Raw genomic sequence first — 19,357 nt, forward strand, 5'->3', positions numbered from 1 at the left:
TGTCCTGCATCCTGGGACTCTTGCTGACCTCAAATTTTACTAATCCCCCAAGTATGCAAGTCAGCATGGAGCCAATGTCCTTTCAGTTCCTACCTCCTTTTGCTATTTTAAGCCCTGGGGGTTAAGATATGCACATTAATGCAATGTTTATCTTAGAGAAGAGGCCATCTAATATTATATTTGATACATCTAATTGTACCTGAAGAAGGCACTGGACTCTAAAAGTTATTGCCAACACTATTATTTCAAGAAAACACTTTTTCATCCTGGTAATATTGGGTTCTGGCTTATATCTGAAAGTCTTTTGCCCTAACTCTTTTCAGTATAAAAGCGCTGAATTTTAGTTAGGCAACAAGATCAGAAATATATTCTGAACATTAATACTATGTTGTTGATAATATTAACTCAAGATTAATATTTTCAAACCGTCATTTTTCACATATGTAAATGTGTCAGTACTGTTCATATCATTCACTTAAATGTTATCTCCTTTTACTTCTATTCTTTGGGATCTATACAAATGTTCTAAACAATTTAAAGTACCTTATGTATATTCAATAAATTTGTCAAATCTAAAAGTGTTTAGTTGGGGCGCCTGGGTGGCGCAGTCGGTTAAGCGTCCGACTTCAGCCAGGTCACGATCTCGCGGTCGGTGAGTTCGAGCCCCGCGTCAGGCTCTGGGCTGATGGCTCAGAGCCTGGAGCCTGTTTCCGATTCTGTGTCTCCCTCTCTCTCTGCCCCTCCCCCGTTCATGCTCTGTCTCTCTCTGTCCCAAAAATAAAAAAAATAAAAAACGTTGAAAAAAATAAAAGTGTTTAGTTGAATTTGACAAATTCAAGAAATATCAAAACTGTTATTTCTTGACAACTTAAAAAATGATGACATCTGACCATTTAGGAAAGGGAGAAAAACACCCACTCCCAAATGTGGCCTATCAGAAGGAAACTCATTGTAGAACAACAGATTTGAAAGGTGGCAAATCTTACTCCTTTTTATAGATGTTTTTGGCTACCAACCTGATAGGCATGATTCTGGTCATCAACTATCAAAAAAAGTCCCATTTCTCTTAGTTCATGATTGTTTCAATTTTCAGGATTGGAAAAACCGAAGACTTGATCTTCACTCTTTGCTCCAATTTACCCATACAGGGATACCCCAAAAAGGCCTACTCTGTAGATTGAGAACTAGAATACAGCATCTTAACCCAATCCAACTCAATTCAATAAACACTGGGGGGAGAGGGGAGTGAAATTGGTGAAGGGGATCAAGAAGTATACATTTCCAGTTATAAAATACATAAGCCATGGGGATGTAATCTGTACAGCATGGTGACTACAGTCAATAATACTGTATTGCAAATTTGTAAGATGTTAAGCAAGGAAGTCTTAAAAGTTCCCATCACAAGAAAAAAAAAATATAGCTTTGTATAGTGACAGTTGGTAACTAGACTTATTGTAATGATCATATACAAATGTTAAATCATTATACTGTATGCCTGAAACATGGGACACTGCAAATAATGATTATTTTGTTGCAATTCTTCATAAGATGGTGTAGAAAAAAGACAAATTAAGGATTATTTAGCTACAAGATTAACTCTGTAATAAGTGTGACATTGATTATTTTCAGGTTAGGAATAGAGATGATACATTCAAGACCATTTAACAAAGACAGTGATTACTAGTCTTAAATGCTGATAATTGAAGACGTAGTAAGTTGAAGCATGCATATACTTCCAGCTTACATAACAAGTAAAGGAAAATTTGCTTTTCTTCCACAAAAATAAATAACCTAAAGATTCTAGATCTCTAGATCTCTATCGTAAGGGGGAGAGAAGTGCTATTAGAAATTAATCATTTGGGGGTGCCTGGGTGGCTCAGTCAGTTAAGCTTCTGACTTCAGCTCAGGTCATGACCTCGTAGTCCATGAGTTTGAGCCCCATGTTGGGCCATGTGCTGGCAGCTCGGAGCCTGGAGCCTGCTTCAGATTCTGTGTCTTCCTCTCTTTGCCCCTCCCCTGCTCATGTTCTGTCTCTCTCACTCTCAAAAATGAATAAATGTTAAAAAAGAAAAATGTTTAAAAAAATGAAAAATAAATTAATCATTTCGAGGGGGTGCCTAGTTGGCTCATTTGGTTGAGTGGCCGACTTCGGCTCAGGACATGATCTCCTGGTTCACGAGTTCAAGCCCCTCATCGGGCTCTGTTCTAACAGCTCAGAGCCTGAGCCTGCTTCAGATTCTGTGTCTCCTTCTCTCTTTGCCCCTCCCCGCTTGCATTCTGTCTCTGTCAAAAATAAAAACACGTTAAAAGAAATTAATCATTTTGTCTTCTGGTCTACCTCTGTTTTTTGGACATATTTTTACTTAAGCACTTATCATACGATTACTATATTTCTTCTCTTCTAAACTATGGTCTCCTTAAGTGTAGGGTTCATGTCTTATTTGTTCCTGTATAACTTCTAGTACATGGTCAATTCTTTATATGTTTAGTTAATTAATTTTTATTAAGGTATAATTGACATATAACATTAAATATAATTATCTGAATTATTTATCATTTTTCTCTCTCCCTCAACCTCAAACTAGACCACAATTAATGGAGAAAGAACACACAGCCCTTTCTCAAGGGTGCACACTGGCAACTAAAGCCTTGTTCCTTCCCCCATCCTTCCCCTCCTCCATTCCAGAGAATCTTTTGCTAAGGACAGACTAGTTTTTCATCTTTCCTTACAATGCTATTATTTAGATACTGTATACACCGTGGGGTTAGACTTCTGAAACTTAAAACTGGCTTTTCTATTGCATCATCCATTCCTGAGACATTAAATCCCAATGACTACATTAAGAAATATACGGCAGTTAAGTAAATGTAGGGGGGAAAACTTGATTAAGATAAAAAAAAATTATCTTACTTCAACATTAATAAAATAGGGCAAAACTGAACAACTGAACATTGTTCTTCTATTTCTGGTATGAAAATTAATTTTTATTTAAGTGTTTGAATTCAATGCCTCCTCTCAAGAACAGAATTATCTCATAAATCAAGAAAGATACATAAAATTCATTCATTTAATAGACACTTACTAAATACCTCCTGTGGGCCCAATATTGTGCTAGACACTGGAAATCCAAAGTCTCTACCCCAAGGAGCTCAAAGTTTGGAAGACAGACAAATAATCAGACATTCCAAATCAGATACATGAAAGAAATAGAAAGAACACCAAATTCTTTCAGCAGCCCACATGTCCATCGATAGATGAATGGATAAAGAAGATGTGGCATATATATATATATATATATATATATATATATATATATACATACACACATATACACAATGGAATATTATTCAGCCATAAAGAGGAATGAAATCTTGCCATTTGCAACAACATGGATGGAGCTAGAGAATAACATTAAGCAAAATAAGTCAGAGAAAGACAAATACTATATGATTTCATTCATATGTAGCATTTAAGAAACAAATGAGCAAAGGAAAAAAAAGAGAGGCAAACCAAGACACAGACTCTTAACTATAAAGAACAAACTGATGGGGACATGGCGGGGGGGGGGGGGCAGGCAATGAGTAAAATAAGTGACTTGGATTAAGGAGTGCACTTGTGATGAACACCTAGTGTTGTATGGAAGTGTTGAATCACTATATTGTATACGTGAAATTAATATAGCACTGTATGTTAACTACAATGGAATGAAAATAAAGTAAAAAAAAAAAGAATGCCTTTCCTATGATCTTCAAATACTACCTAGAAAATACAGATCCTATAACTTCAGGTACTTACAAACAAAGTAAGAAATTTTCCGTTTACTGCATCATCAGTGTTGGTTTAAATGAAATATTTAAATCGGTTAACAATTCTCAAGAAAACACATACCTTGTAAATAAATATTTCTTAAAGTTTATCTATGGGCAATTTACATCAAAATAGCCTTCCTGGGGTGCTTCTGAAAGTATTTGATGCCTAGGTCCCATCTCCAAAGATTCTTAACCGCAAATTCAGTTGAGAACATGGCACCTGTATTTTTAACAAGAAATTCTGATACAGATGTCTGTACACCACCTATTCCAAATTTTATTTCCATACTTTGTTACTCTAACTATAGCCCTTTTTTTAAAAAAAATGATTTAAATATCTGTAATTATTTAGCAAACAACACATAGCACTATAGAGTATTAGGATAGGTCTTAAATGAGCTAATGTGATATCCACCATTAAAAAATAAACATCTACCATTGTATGGAAGTGTTGAATCACTACATTGTACATCTGAATCTAATATTACACTGTATTTTAACTAACAGGAATTAAAATAAAAACTTAAAAAAAACACCTACCATTCATTAATGTTTACTGCATGTCGGGTACTATGCCAAGTATTTTGTACCATTATTTAATTTACTCCTCATATTAACACCAAGATGCATGCGTTAAACTCTTTACATATGGGAAGACTGAAGCTGAGTGAAGTTAAATAACTTGCTGAAATTCACACAGTGATTAAGCATCAGTATTAGAAATGCAACCCAGGCTATTTGTCCCCAGAGCACTTACTTTCGGTATCATGCTGTAACTGATCTCTAATTTGTCCACCTGGCCAGATAAAATATTTGCTCCCAAACAAAAAGAAGAAGACCACCAGTTCCAAACTCAAAGTTGGTACTATAGTCAGCAAATTTTAAAAGAATGAACCTGGTCAAGCCAAAAATGAAATATTTCTATGCATACTTCGCATACAAGTGATGCTTTATAGTTAGGCTTCGCCATGGTTATTCGGAAAGCATGTGATCCTAGGTCTTGACAAAAAATAACTGAGGTGGTAACTATTGCATCAGGATGAGAAGAGCTACAGTGGGGATGCCCCTAACCAGGTAGTTTAAGCATTTCTTTGGCCAAAGAACATATACTTTCTCCATGTTTTCCACTATCTTTTCTATAGACATGACAATTCAAAATTTTTCAATGAATTCCAGTTTAGAGGGAGATGCAAGCATGAGACAATACAGCATGATAGATTCTACTATGTAAACTCAGTGGGAACACAGGGGAGGGGAAAGCATTGTTGCCCTTTTTATCAAAAAATGATGAGTCTCTCTACAGAAGACTTATGTGGCAGCTACTATCTAAGGGCTTTACTATATTATTTAACCTTCACATTAACTCCATGATGTGGATACTTTCCCCCCATATTACAGATAAGATAACTCAATTTTCCCAAACCGAGCTGGTAAATGGCAGGACTGAGATTTAAGTCCAGGCAGGCTGGTTTTACTGAGCTTCTTGACCACCACACCACACTGCTTCTTACAGTGGGGAAAGCACGGGATTAGAAATCTCTGTCCCTAAGTAGCTCTGCAACCATGGACAGATTACTGCCCTAGTACTTTCCTTACTGGTTAAATAAGAGGGTTGGACTAAATGTAGTATATATTCTGCACCTACAGATACTAAAATAGGTAAAACTGAAGACTCTGACTCAAATGCAAGCCTGGCAACTAACTGGTTGTAAAACCTTAAGCAAATCAATCAACACTCCAAGCCTCAGGATCCAAACCATTTACCATGTTATTACTAAAAATAATTTCTAGGGTTTCTAAATATGCCATACACTCACAAATCTTCAAACATCAAAAAGGAAACTTATGGGGTGTCTGGGTGTTTCAGTTGGTTAAGTGTCCCACTTTGGCTCAGGTCATGATCTCACAGTTCGTGAGCTCAAGCCTTACCTCGGAATCTGTGCTGACAGCTCAGAGCTTGGATCCTGCTTTGGATTCTGTGTCTCCCTCTCTCTCTGCCCCTCTCCTGCTTGCACTCTGTCTCTCTCCCTCTCAAAAATAAACCTTAAAGGGGCACCTGGGTGGCGCAGTCGGTTAAGCGTCCGACTTCAGCCAGGTCACGATTTCACGGTCCGTGAGTTCGAGCCCCGCGTCAGGCTCTGGGCTGATGGCTCAGAGCCTGGAGCCTGTTTCCGATTCTGTGTCTCCCTCTCTCTCTGCCCCTCCCCTGTTCATGCTCTGTCTCTCTCTGTCCCAAAAATAAATAAACGTTGAAAAAAAAATTAAAAAAAATAAAAAATAAAAAATAAATAAACCTTAAAAAAAATTTTTAATACAAAAAAAGGAAGCTCTTCCAACTCCATGCTGCTATGTTAACCAATCCAATCAGACAGCCATCTCTCCTACTTTCCTCAACTACTCAGTCTTTAAAGAGTGTTCCCTCACTTGAGAAACAAAACATAAATGGTGTTTGTGTATCCAACCATCCATCCATTTGTTGTATGATTCAGGGCTTAAAATCAATAAGTACATTATGTACCATAAATTATAAAATACATTATGGGCTAAGTAAATAAGACTATATAAAGATAACTGAAACATAAATCAAACTCTCAGAAAGCTTACGGTGTACTTGGAAATGGGGAAAGATAAACATTTGTTTAGCATCCCATATGATAACCACTACAATAAAGGTATGAAATGGGCTCTAGGGGAGAGGAGAGTAAAAGTATTCCACATAGGAGGAATAGTATGTGTTCAAGACTCTAACAAGTCCTATATGGCTGAAACATGGAATGTATAAAAGGAAGGGGCAGGAAAAAAAGGACATAAGTGAAGACAAAGACCAAATTATGAAAGGTCTTGTTTGTCATACACAAGAGATTGGACTTTATATCACATGTGATAGAAAGATATCTAAGGATCCTGAGCAGAAGAGTGATATGATAATACAACCAGTTAGAAAAATCACTTAAGGGGCACCTGGGTGGTTCAGCTGGTTGGACCTCGAACTCTTGGTCTCGGCTCAGGTCATGATCTCCTGGTTCATTGTGTCAGGCCCTGGGTAAGGGTCTGTGCTTATAGCACAAAGTCTGCTTGGGATTCTCTCACTCCCTCTCTCTCTCTCTGCACCTCCCCCACTCACACACACATGTGCACTCTCTCTCTCTCTCTCTCTCTCTCTCTCAAAATAAATAAACATTTAAAAAAATCACTTAAGCTATAACATGGAAGATGTCGGGGCAAGACTAGTGGCAAAGAGACCAGTTAGTAAGCTGATAAGAGAGGATAAGAACCCAAACTATGATAGCTCCAGTAACGATGAATAAAAGGGAAGAGTTCCAAGAGATGTGCAAAAGGAAAAATAGATATGACTTACTGACAACATATTCAGATGCAGGAAATGAAGAATAGAAACATGCCTAGCATTCTGGCTGGCTGGATAGTGATAATATTCAACAATATATAGAAAACAGTAAAAGATGTAGTTTGCGGGAATGACTAAGGAATTCTATTTGGAAAGTAATGGGGTGCCTGGGGTGGCTCAGTCAATTAAGCATCTGACTTCAGCTTAGGTCATGATCTTGTGAATTCGAGCCCTGTGTTGGGCTCTGCACTGACAGTGCAGAACCTACTTCAGATTCTGTCTCCCTCTCTCTGCCCCCTCCCCCATGTTCTCTCAAGCACTTGCTCTTTCTCTCAAAACTAAATAAACATTAAAAAAATTTTTTTTAAGTTTGTAAGTAATAACAGTGGTTAAGAACATAGGCTTTCTGGGGCACCTGGGTGGCTCAGTGGGTTAAGCGTCCAACTTCGGCTCAGGTCATGATCTCACTGTCTGTGGGTTCGAGCCCCGTGTTGCTCTGTGCTGACTGCTCAGAGCCTGGAGTCTGCTTTGGATTCTGTGTCTCTGCCCGTCCCCAGCTTGGGCTCTGTCTCTCTCTTGCTGTATCCAAAATAAACATTAAAAAAAATTAAAAAAAAAAAAAAAGAACATAGGCTTTCTACTCAGGAGTGTCATTTAATATCTGTGTGACCTTGGGCAAGTTTCTTAAACTCCTAAAGTCTCAGTTTCCTCATCTATAAAACTAAGGTAATAAAAGAACCAGCTCAGAATTGTTCTGAAGATTAAATCAGCTAACACATATGAAGCACTTAGAATATTAGCAAGCAAATGGTCGTTTCTCAAACAAATAGTGGCTATTATTATTCCATTGACTTTGAGGTGGTTAGACATTGTGTAAAGGCAAATGATAAGAAAAGAGTTGGAAATATGGGTTTGGGACCATTAAAAAAACGTCTGAGTATGGATTATGTTTATTTTTTTTAATATAATTTATTGTCAAGTTGGCTAACATACAGTGTGTAAAGCGTGCTCTTGGTTTTTGGGGTAGATTCCCGTGGTTCATCGCTTACATACAACACCCAGTGCTCATCCCAACAAGTGCCCTCCTCAATGCCCATCACCCATTTCCCCCTCCCCTAACCGGATTAGGTTTCTTTAAAAGGTTATGTGGACTTAGGAAAACTCAGTGAATGGATGGCTGAGTAAACACCAATATTTAAAAGTCTTCCAGATGTTTCACTGATCCATTCATTATCCTAAATATTTGTTTCAAAACTACTACTGAGTCCCAGTGTATAACTCTAGAAACTTTTCCAATAAATCAAACCATTTCCCGACCCTTCAGAAGTATTTTTGTACTCAATCTATTCTTCAAATTATTGTTTTTATTTGTATAAATCTGTGTTGATGTTCTATTTGCCCATTTCAGTTCCCCTAGAAAACTGTAATATCCTAGAAGACCCTCTGGAGCTATATATATACTAAAGCATTTCTTCACTGACACACAAATAGCACCCACATATGATGGAAAAAAATCATATTAATGATTTGTATGTTCATGTACAATTTTGACTCCTGTTTAAGAGCTAGTGGGACCCATGAGCAGTGTTAGTCTCAGGAAAAAAAAAAAAAAAAAGTGACCAAAAGTGGGTTTTAAAGGTCCTTGTCCATTAGCATCAGTCTGGTGGCACTGCCACAATCTCAGAGTTCTACATGCTAATCTAGTAGCCTGCGTTTCAATTTTAATGTCTTCAATTACTTAAATTCTCAAGAAGTCTTTATTTTATTAATATTTCCTTTCTTCTTTATACAGAATAAGAGAGGATTCCAGAGCTTCCTGAGGAAATATAATGATGTTTTCTAGACCTGAGGAAATGGCAATCACAAAGACGGGGATGCTTACTCTCAAAATAATAATAATAATAATAATAATAATAATAATAACAACAACAACAATAATAATGATGCTGTAATATTCAACAAATGAGACAATGAAAATAATGAGAAAAGGCCAGGGAACCGGTGGGTTAAAAAGTGATTAGTTATCATACCCCAAGAGGTCAATGTTCTACTTACTTAGATGCCTGCCAAAATGTTTATGAGATCAGGAACTTATTTGCACTGTGCCATTCTAGAACAATTCTCACATTAGTAAAAAGAAAGATCTGTAAGGTGACACATGGTAGCTGCACTTGTGGTGGAGGTACATTTGTCAAATCCCTAATGTGTACAGCTGAAACTAACATCACATTGTATGCCAACTATGCTCGAATAAAAAAATGATCTAAAAACCAACCTGGAGGGGCTCCTGGGTGACTCAGTCAGTTAAGCAGCCCACTCTTGATTTCGGCTCAGGTCATGATCTCATGATTTGTGGGTTCATACCCCTCATCAGGCTCTGTGCTGACAGTGAAGAACCTGCTTGGGATTCTCACTCTCTCCTTCTCTCTCTGCCCCTTCCCCATTCACACGCACCCACTCTCTTGCTCTCTCTTGCTCTCAAAATAAACAAATATACTTTTTAAAAATGTAAAAATAAAAATGAACCTTGAACTATGCAAAGCCAAGTTAAAATCACACAAACCAATGAAGAGTGCTTATACAATATTTCACTGTTTTAATGAATATTTTTTATTTTAAAAATTAGATTTCATACAAAAGCTTAATATTCTCCCTTTCAGTAAACTATGTCTATAGAAAACAAGCCTTTTCAGACTATCACTGACCCAGTGGAAAGTTATCCTAGTTACAACGAAATTTATCCCTATTCAACAAATAATTGAGTACTTTTATGTGCAGATTCTTAATATTCACTGTCCTAAGAACTGGGGATATGGCAGGGAAATAAAACATTCAAAAATACGGGTTGATGGAAAGGGAAAGAATAAGTCAAAGAATAACTAGATATACAAGGAAAACATATAATTTGCGAGATGATGATGAGTACAATGCAGAAATGGAAAGATAGTAAGGAGAATGAGTGTCTGGATCTCCAATGTTAATTAATGGTAACCACAGAAGACCTGACTGAGAATGTGACATTTGAATAGAGACCTGAATGAAGTGAGGTACTGGACCATGAAGCTGTTTGGGTGAATCCGTTTTCTAGAGAAAGAGAACAAGTGCAAAGAATAGATAGGAAATGAGCAGGGAAGGAAGCAGAGAAACCAGATAAGAAGTTTTTGCAGTGAGTCAAGCGAAAGAGGATAATAGCTTGAACCAGATGAAACATGGTGGATTTCTGAAGGCAGAGCCAACAGTATTTGCTGAAGAATGAAATGTGGATGAAAGAGAAAAAGAGAAGTCGAGGATGCCACCAAGGTTTTCAGCCTGAACAAGAAGGACCAGCATTTTCTTTACCTATGACAGAGGAGGACTGAGAATTTCACTTGTATTTAGTAACGAGGAAGTTATTGGAGACTTTCACAAGAGCCATTCATGAAGTGGTAGCAGGCAACTTAATAAACAAAAGGGGGAGAAAAATTGGAGTAGAGACAATAAACAATAACTCCAGACGATTCAAAAAGAAAGGCAAAGGACAAAGGCAAGAGGTGGAGGGAGAAGTAAGCTCAACAGAGGAAATCAGTTATTATTTACCTTGCAAACTAGACCAGCAAAGTGAAAGTAAACACCACGTCTTTTCAAAGCATTTCACCATATCCCATTCGTGGCTTTTTTGTTTTTTGGTTTTTGTTTTGCCTCCTTCCTTGTGAGCAGCAAGTTAGTAAAACAGTGAAGTAATTGGACTTATTCTAGTCAAATTACAACAGTATAACAATGTCTGAAACAAGTTGACTGCAAAAACACGTACAAAATAGGCAACAAATCTTTTTTATCAGAAAGGGAGGTGGAACATTCAGTGGGAAGAGAGCTTGGCAGTTTGATCAGCAATAAATAAGGGCTATTTCCTTTCTTAAAATCCCTGATTACATAAGAAGAGCACAAATATTTTTAAAGTGTATCATAGTATCAGTTCTCTCACCATGAAATTTTAATTCCTGTTGTCTGGTAGACGTAGATCTGCTGGAGACAGGAAGCAAAGAATGCCATTCAGCTGAATGAATGAATGAATCATTGAGGTAAACTATAATTTCCAGAGTCAGGTCAGGACATCAGGGATAACAACAATGTGGCTCTCTTCATAAGGGCATGGACGTTTTTTGTTTTTGTTTTTTTGAAATGAGTGAAAAAAGATACTGATTTAGGGCTTCATTCAAAAGATTCCACCAGAGTCTATGCTCCATAACAGTATGGACTAAGTCTGTCTTGTTCCCTGTTGTTTTCTCGAGGTCTGTTTTGGTGCTGGATGCATAATAAGAATTCAATAAATATTTCTGAGTGAACAAGTGAATGAATGAAATCATGAAAGAATTAATTAAATGAATAAATGAATGAACAGCACCCAAACCGTATGTTAGACAATGTATTACAATTAGGGTCTTATCTAATAAAACCCACCACACCTAACTCTAACCACACATATAGAACATTTTAAAGACTACACATGTTATCTTTATTGATTAACCAAACAAAATACTATTCCTAACTTCACAGCGGTCAGTTAAAGAAAAACTTAATTTGGCTTTGTTTGTTTTAGAAGTACTAGAAGTTTCTAACAGGTAATATTCCTAAAAGTAAGACTACCTTTATTTTGAGAGAAACGCCAAAAAAAAAAAAAAAAAAAATCTGTGAAGTCACCATAAATATGAATGCTGGTGTGGAGAATCCAGAAGCATGCTGTTTAAACAATATGAGTTGGATTAATCCTTAGCCTGACTGTGGCCTTCTAGAACAAAAGAAAGATTTCTTATATCTTAAGATTTCCTATATATTAATGTCTCCCACTTAGCATATTGATATCATTTATGACTAAATTACACACACTTTTAGAAATATACTGTTCAATATTTTTATTTTCTTGTCTGAGTAATAGAGACTAGACCATACCTGTGGGTGGGGGTAAGCATTCGCCTAAAAGAAACAGATGATTCTTTCTGTCAGTCACCCTGGGGCATATCTTAGACTGGGCATGAAAAAGGCTCTGAGTCCGGGATTCCTACAGACTTCTCTTTGGTGGGGATCAAGCCTGCTGCACAACATGATGCCATTTGGGAGCAAATTGATATGGGGAAAAATAGCTTAGAGAACAACAATACTGTCTTTATTCATCAGTACATCCCTAGAATAAAATCATTCAGAGTATGAACAACGGGTGGAGGGCATAAAGTGCCACCAAGACAGATTAGCAAAACAGAAAAATTCCTTTGGTAGTCCCAGACATTAATTGGGTAAAAGAAACTAGCAAGGAAAAAATTTCAACTACCCTATGTATGCAATGGACATTTATAGTCATGTTTTTCAATATTGTGTTGGGAAATTTTTGTTTTGCCTATCATGAAAAGTACCCTTCCCCTTCATCTGGAAAATGTCCTATTTAAGCTTTTGGCTAGAATTGATTGGTCCTATTGATATTGGTCCAATAGGAGCCCATCAGTATCAGTATGCTTCCCCTGGATTCTTAAACTTAATGTGAGACGGACCTGGCCTGCATCATGTCTGGTGGAGGAAATGTGAGGCTATAGGGCTGACAGAGACCATGCTTCTCACCATAAGAAAAAACCTGGGGGAGAATGACTCTAAATCATAAAAATTTATCAAGGAGATATGTAATGAGTGACAAATAATAATTATCCTTTACCCTAGATGTAGTCCAACCCTTCCTGTGGTTTGATTACTAAAGCAAATAACCCTTTTTTTCCAAAGCTAGTTTAAACTAGGTTTCTGTCTCTTACAATTCTAAAACCAGTGTCCCTTCACTAAACACTATGCTGAAATCACTATATCATGGACATCTTGACATTTACTGTAATATTTATGAAATATACCCAAAACACTTGATAACTGATGGGTTAAGAGTTTGCAGAACTACTTTACCTAGCAAATGGACTAATCTTACATAACATTCAGTGTCTATTTAACATAATTTGTTAATAATGGACTGGTAGCACACTTCATACTTGACCTGGAAGCTTTTTATTCACTCAAGAAATACTTAAGTGTGACAACTGTTGGGGGGTTGGAGGGGGAACAAAAAACCACTAAGCCAGTGCTCTGTGCCAATGAATCACTTGGGAATCTTGTTAAAATACAAATTCGGGTTCAGTAGGTCTGAAGTGCCATCCAAGATTCTGCACTTCTCCACACTCCCAGGTGATATCAATGTTGCTGATCTACAAACCATATTTTGAGTACCAAAGTGCTAAATTCTCTGGGAGATGAAACAATTAATGCATATTAACCATGCTTGAGAAGCTTTTAAAGTAAAATGAAATAAATGTTGTTAAACAAAATTTTAGTTTAAAACAAGATTTTATAACAACCAAGGAATGTGTGCAAAAGATATTTTTTACCCCATTGCTAAGCCTAGCAAAGCATAATTTTGAAATAATGTTTAGTAGCAAGGTGAAGGATTGGTTAGGGGTCAGGAATTGGATGGAAGAAAACCACAGGTAAGATTCAGGGATGGATAAAAGTCAGTCTCATTGCATAATTAATTCTAAAAAGTATTTTTACAATATACATATACCAAAATAGTTACCTCAGATTGACTATATCCAAATGTGCTGATTCGGAGAAAAACATACACACAAGTATAACATACCATTCACCCAACAAACATTTATTAATTTTTTACTCTATACCAGTAGCTTTTCTAGGCTCTGACAATACAGGAGAAAACAAAGTACAAAAAAAAAAAAAAAAAAAAAGAAGACTATAATAAGTACCAATTTTCATACTTATTTACGATTTAGGGCCCTGGGCACCCCCAAAAAATGTGGTATAGAAATTCAGAGGAAAAAAATATCATTTCTGACTAAGATTATCAGAGAAGATTCAGTAAAGAAGATTGCAATTGGGGGCACCTGGGTGGCTCAGTCAGTGAAGCGTCTGACTCTTGGTTTCAGCTCAGGTCATGATCTCTTGGTTTGTGAAACCAAGCCCCACGTCGGACTCTGCACTGGCAACACAGATCTGCTTTGGATTCTCCCCGTTCCCCTCCACCCTGTCTCTCTCAAAATAAATACATAAACTTAAAAAAAAAAAAAAGGTTGAATTGGCCTCAACTAGCAAGAGAATAAGATTTCCAGAGGTAGAAATAGAAGAACACAGAATTTTAAGTTGAAGAGATGGCATGAGAAGGAAAATCATCCGTGTGATAGGGGATTGAAAAGAGCTCAGACTGGATGAATAAGAGAGTAATTGGGCAATTGCAAGTGATAAGGTTTAAAAAGGTAGGTTTTTTTTTTTTTTTAAGTTTATTTATTTTTTAAGAGAAACAGATAATGAACGGGAGGGGCAGAGAGAGAGGCAGACAGAATATCTGAAGCAGGCTCCAGGCTCTGATCATGACCAGGAGATCATGACCTAAGCCAAAGTGCCCCTCAGGCGTCCCCTAAAAGGCAGGGTTAAGTAAAATCATTTGTTCCAGTTTCAGAGCATTTTCACTAGCCAGATATTTACCCTAAGCCAGAATTCTTTTCCCCCAGATCTTTGTGGGGTTTTTTTTTAATGTTTGTTTATTTTTGAGAGAGAGAGAGGGTGGGAGGGAGGGGCAGAGAGAGGCAGATCGAATCTGAAGTAGGCTCTAGGCTCTGAGCTGTTAGCACAGAGCCCGAGGTGGGGGGACTGGTACCGTGAGATCATGACCTGAGGCAAAGTCGGACACTTAACTGACTGAGCCACCCTGGCGCCCATTCCCCCAGGTCTTTGAGTGGCTTGCTCCTTCTCAAAACTCAGGTCGCAAGCTAAAATCCACCCTCAGAGGTGTTTTCCCTGAACAGTCCTTCTAAAGAGCTTAAATCTGAATTTCCCATAATCGTCTTCTTGTTAACTTATTAGCTGTTTTCCCTACTGAAATAGAAGTTCCACTTTCCCTTCTAACCTTTATAGAATACGAGTGATCAGATTTACTCTTCTGCATGGAAATACATAAAACCTGGACAAAATATGTGAAACCATAGTTCTCAGACACTTGACATCAGGCAATGCAGGACAGGGATCCCAGCGAGATAGAAACAAAATGAGCCCCCTGAATACCCCAGCTTACCGTTTCGAGAACGGCTGTAGCACAGGAAGGGGAGGACCCAGGCAGAGCTTGATGGTCTCCTTACGTTGAAGAGATGAGGCTGGAAGTCAAGACAGGTCAAGGTGGTCAGAGTGGGCAAGGCAGATACCTCAGAGCAAAGAGCTACACAGAGAGGGAGACCCGTAGAAGGCCTCCTCAAGTCTTCAGCTGGATAATGATTTAGCACGTGTGTGAAGAAACTACCTGAGGCACGTGGAAAAGGGAGCCAACAGCAACACCTGAAAGGAGTAGAGGGATAATCCTCCAAAGTCAAACAGAGCCAGGGATACTACATTTTCCCATCAGAGTGGGAAACATCAAAACTCACAGGGCATTGGATAGAGTATTCAGAAATGTATTGCCTCAGGTGTGAGGCAAAATTAGCCCTAGTTAAAAGGCTGGTCTGTTCCTTAACAGCAAAGCTTGGAAGGATCAAAGTGTTTCCAAATAACTTAATTGTGTCCTGGAAAAGAAAAGCTCTAGAACATTTACAGGAATAAAAGCATATCCAGCAGTCAACAAGGTAAAATGCACAATATTTAGCAACTAATAAAAAATTGTCAGGCATGCATAAAGAAGGAAAACACAGCCCCTAAAAAGGATTTTAAAAAGTCAACCAAGAAAAAACAGACCTAGAAATAGGCAGATAAATAGAACTAGTAGACAAAGCAAAACAATTACTATAATTATATTCCATTATTCAAAAGGGTAGAGAAACAAGTAATCATTTTAGTTAGAGATATGGACCTCATGACTGACTTCACAAAAATTTAAAGAATTATAAGGGGTTATTATGAATATTATGTCTGAATAATATGCCAACATATTAGATACTTTACATTAAATGGATATATTTCAAGAAAGACATAAACTACTAAAACTGAAATCAGAAGAAATAGAAAATCTGAACAGATCTAAAACAAATAAAATATGAAATTAGTAATTTAAAACTTTTCCACAAAGAAAAACCCAGACCCAGAAAGCTTCACTGGTGAATTCTACCAAACATTTACAAAGGCATTTAAAGGGGACCTGGGTGGCTCAGTCGGTTAAGCGTCCGACTTCGGCTGAGGTCACGATTTTACAGTTCGTGGGCTCAAGCCCAGTGTCAGGCTCTGTGCTGACAGCTCAGGGCCTGGAGCTTGCTTCAGATTCTGTCTCCTTCTCTCTCTGACCCTCCCCAACTTGCTCTGTCTCTCAAAAATAAATAAATGTAAAAAAAAATTTTTTTTAAATAAAAAGGCATTTAAAAGAATTAATATGATAACATCACAAGCTCTTCCAGAAAACAGAAAAGAACTCTTTGCTGCCATTATGGGTAAAATAAACAAACAAAAACCCTATGGAGTTTCCCCAAAAATTATAAATAGAATTACCAGGGGTACCTGGATGGCTTAGTCAGTTGAGCACCCTCAGTGGCTTGTGGGTGTGGACCCTGCTTAGAGGATTCTCTCTCTCTCCTTCTGCCCCTCTCCTCAGCTTGCTGTAAAAATTAAAAAAAAAAAAAAAAAAAGAATTACCAGATGATCCAGCAGTCCCACTTCTAGGTATACATCTTAACCTGGGTATACATCTTCTGGATATATAGCTTATCTTAGTGAAATCACGAACTCAAAGAGATACCTGCACCCCCACGTTCACTGCAGCATTATTCACCATAACCAAGACACAGAAACAACCTAATTATCAATGAATGAGTGGATAAAGAAAATGTGGGATATATAGACAACGGACTATTATTCAGCTATTAAAAAAAAAAGAAGGAAATGCTGCTATTTGCAATAACACAGATGGAGCTCAAGGGAATGACTCTAAGTAATAAGTCAGACAAAGACAAATACTATATGATCTCACTTACAAATGAAATCTAAAAAAGCCGAACTTACAGAAAGAGAGTAGAATGGCATTTACCAGGGACTGCAGGAAGGGGATAATGGGGTGATATTGATTAAAGGGTACAAACTTCCAGTTATAAGGTTAATAAATTCTGAAGATGTAATGTACAGCATGGTAACTATACTTCACTATATACGTGAAAGTTGCTAGTAAACTTTCAAGAAAGTAAATCTGTTTTTATTTTTTTTAACGTTTTTATTTACTGTTGAGAGACAGACACAGAGTGTGAGCAGGAGAGGGGGAGGGGGAGGGGGAGACACAGAATCCTAAGTAGGCTTCAGGCTCTGAGCTGTCAGCACAGAGCCGATGCGGGCTCGACCTCACCAACCGTGAGATCATGACCTGAGCCAAAGTCGGACGCTTAACCAACTGAGCCACCCAGGTGCCCGAAAGTAAATCTGTTTTTAATTTTAATTCCAGTATGGTTTACATACAGTGTTATATTAGTTTCAAGTATACAACATGGTGATTCAACAATTCTATACTTTCAAGAGAATACATCTTAAATGTTTTTACTACAAAAAAAAAGAAATTATGCCAGGTAATGGTGATGGAAGTGTTAACTAACCTTACTGTGGTGACCATTTTGCAATATATACATACATGTATCACATTATCACATTATAAAATTTAAATTTACACAATCTTATATGTCAATTATATCTCAGTAAAGCTGGAAAAAATTAAAATGTTTAAAACATAAAGAGGTTTCGTGGTGCCTGGGTGGCTCGGTCGTTTGGTGTCAGACTTCGGCTCCGGTCATGATCGCGCCGGTCAATTTGAGCCCCATGTCAGGCTCTATTCTAACAGCTCAGAGTCTGGAGCCTATTTCAGATTCTCTCTTTCTCTCTCTTTTTCTCTCTCCCTCTCTGCCTCTCCCCTCCCTCTCTCTCAAAAGTAAACATTAAAAAAAATTTTTTTTAAAGAAGTTTCAAAAAAGAAAATGTCTAGCCAGTTGTCTCACTAGCCAGATTTTTACTTTACACCAGAATTCTCTTCCCCCAGATCTTTGAATGGCTTGCCCCTTCTCATTATTCACGTTCTCAAAATGTGATCCCTGTACCAACATCGTTACTATCACCTGGGAACACATTAGAAAAGGTGGGGCCCTACAATTTATAGCTCAATAAGACTTCCAGGTGATTCCGATGCACATTTTCAAACAAAAGTATGAGAACTGCTGCTTATTCTAATTATGGAATAGTTAGCATGGTGATTAAAACAGCTCAGGCTTGGATTTCAGTGTTGACTTCAACCAGTTACTGCCTTAGGCAAATCTGTAATTCTCTTTGAACGTCTGTTTCTTCACTTTAAAATGGGGATACAAATTGTACCTACCTCATTTAACAGTTGAGAATTAAATAGTAACGCTCTTAGAGTACTGCTTGGAAAATAATTAGTTTCACAGCCATTTATTATTGTTATCACTTGTGAGCTTACTAGAAATACAAATTCTTTTCTTGTTAAGTTTATTTATTTATTTTGAGAGAGTGCAGGGGAGGGGCGGAGAGAGAGAGTGTGTGTGTGTGAGAGAGAGAGAGAGAGAGAGAGAGAGAGAGAGAGAGAGAGAGAGAATCCCAAGCAAGGTCCACGCTGTCCGTGCAGAGCCCTAGGTGGGGCTCAAACTCACCAACCACAAGATCATGACCTGAGCTGAAATCAAGAGTCTTAACCAACTGAACCACCAAAGTGCCCCTTGAAATGCAAATTCTTAAAATGCAAATTATAAGACCTGAGATCCTTCAGTGTATATTAAGGCTTAAGGAATCTGACACAGATTGTTCCTATTGTTAAGTCTCAGGTGAGAATTCTTTAAGGGTGTTATCTCAGCAAGAGCCCTCAGCTGCACCTACATGGGGTTATGGTTGTTCTGCTCTGATTTTCTCCTTTCCTGATCCCATTAGCTTTTGACCCCCAAACCTCAAATGTTCTCACCCAGTCATGGCTCCTTTCCAGTTTTCTAGCAAGGTTTGGATCTTTTTTTTTCTTACCAAAAATTAATGAGATGTAGCAAAAGCAGTTTTAAAAGGAAAGTTTATAGTGATAAATACCAACATAAAAAAAAGAAGATTTCAAATAAATTAATTTTATACCTGAAGGAACTAGGAAAAAAAAAATAAGTCCAAGGTTAGCTGAGGAAGATGATAACAAGGATCTGAGCAGAAATAAATGAAATAGAGACCAGAAAAGCAATAGAAAAA

The sequence above is a fragment of the Prionailurus viverrinus genome, chromosome C1 (genome assembly GCF_022837055.1).
Source record: "Prionailurus viverrinus isolate Anna chromosome C1, UM_Priviv_1.0, whole genome shotgun sequence".
Classification (NCBI taxonomy): domain Eukaryota; kingdom Metazoa; phylum Chordata; class Mammalia; order Carnivora; family Felidae; genus Prionailurus; species Prionailurus viverrinus.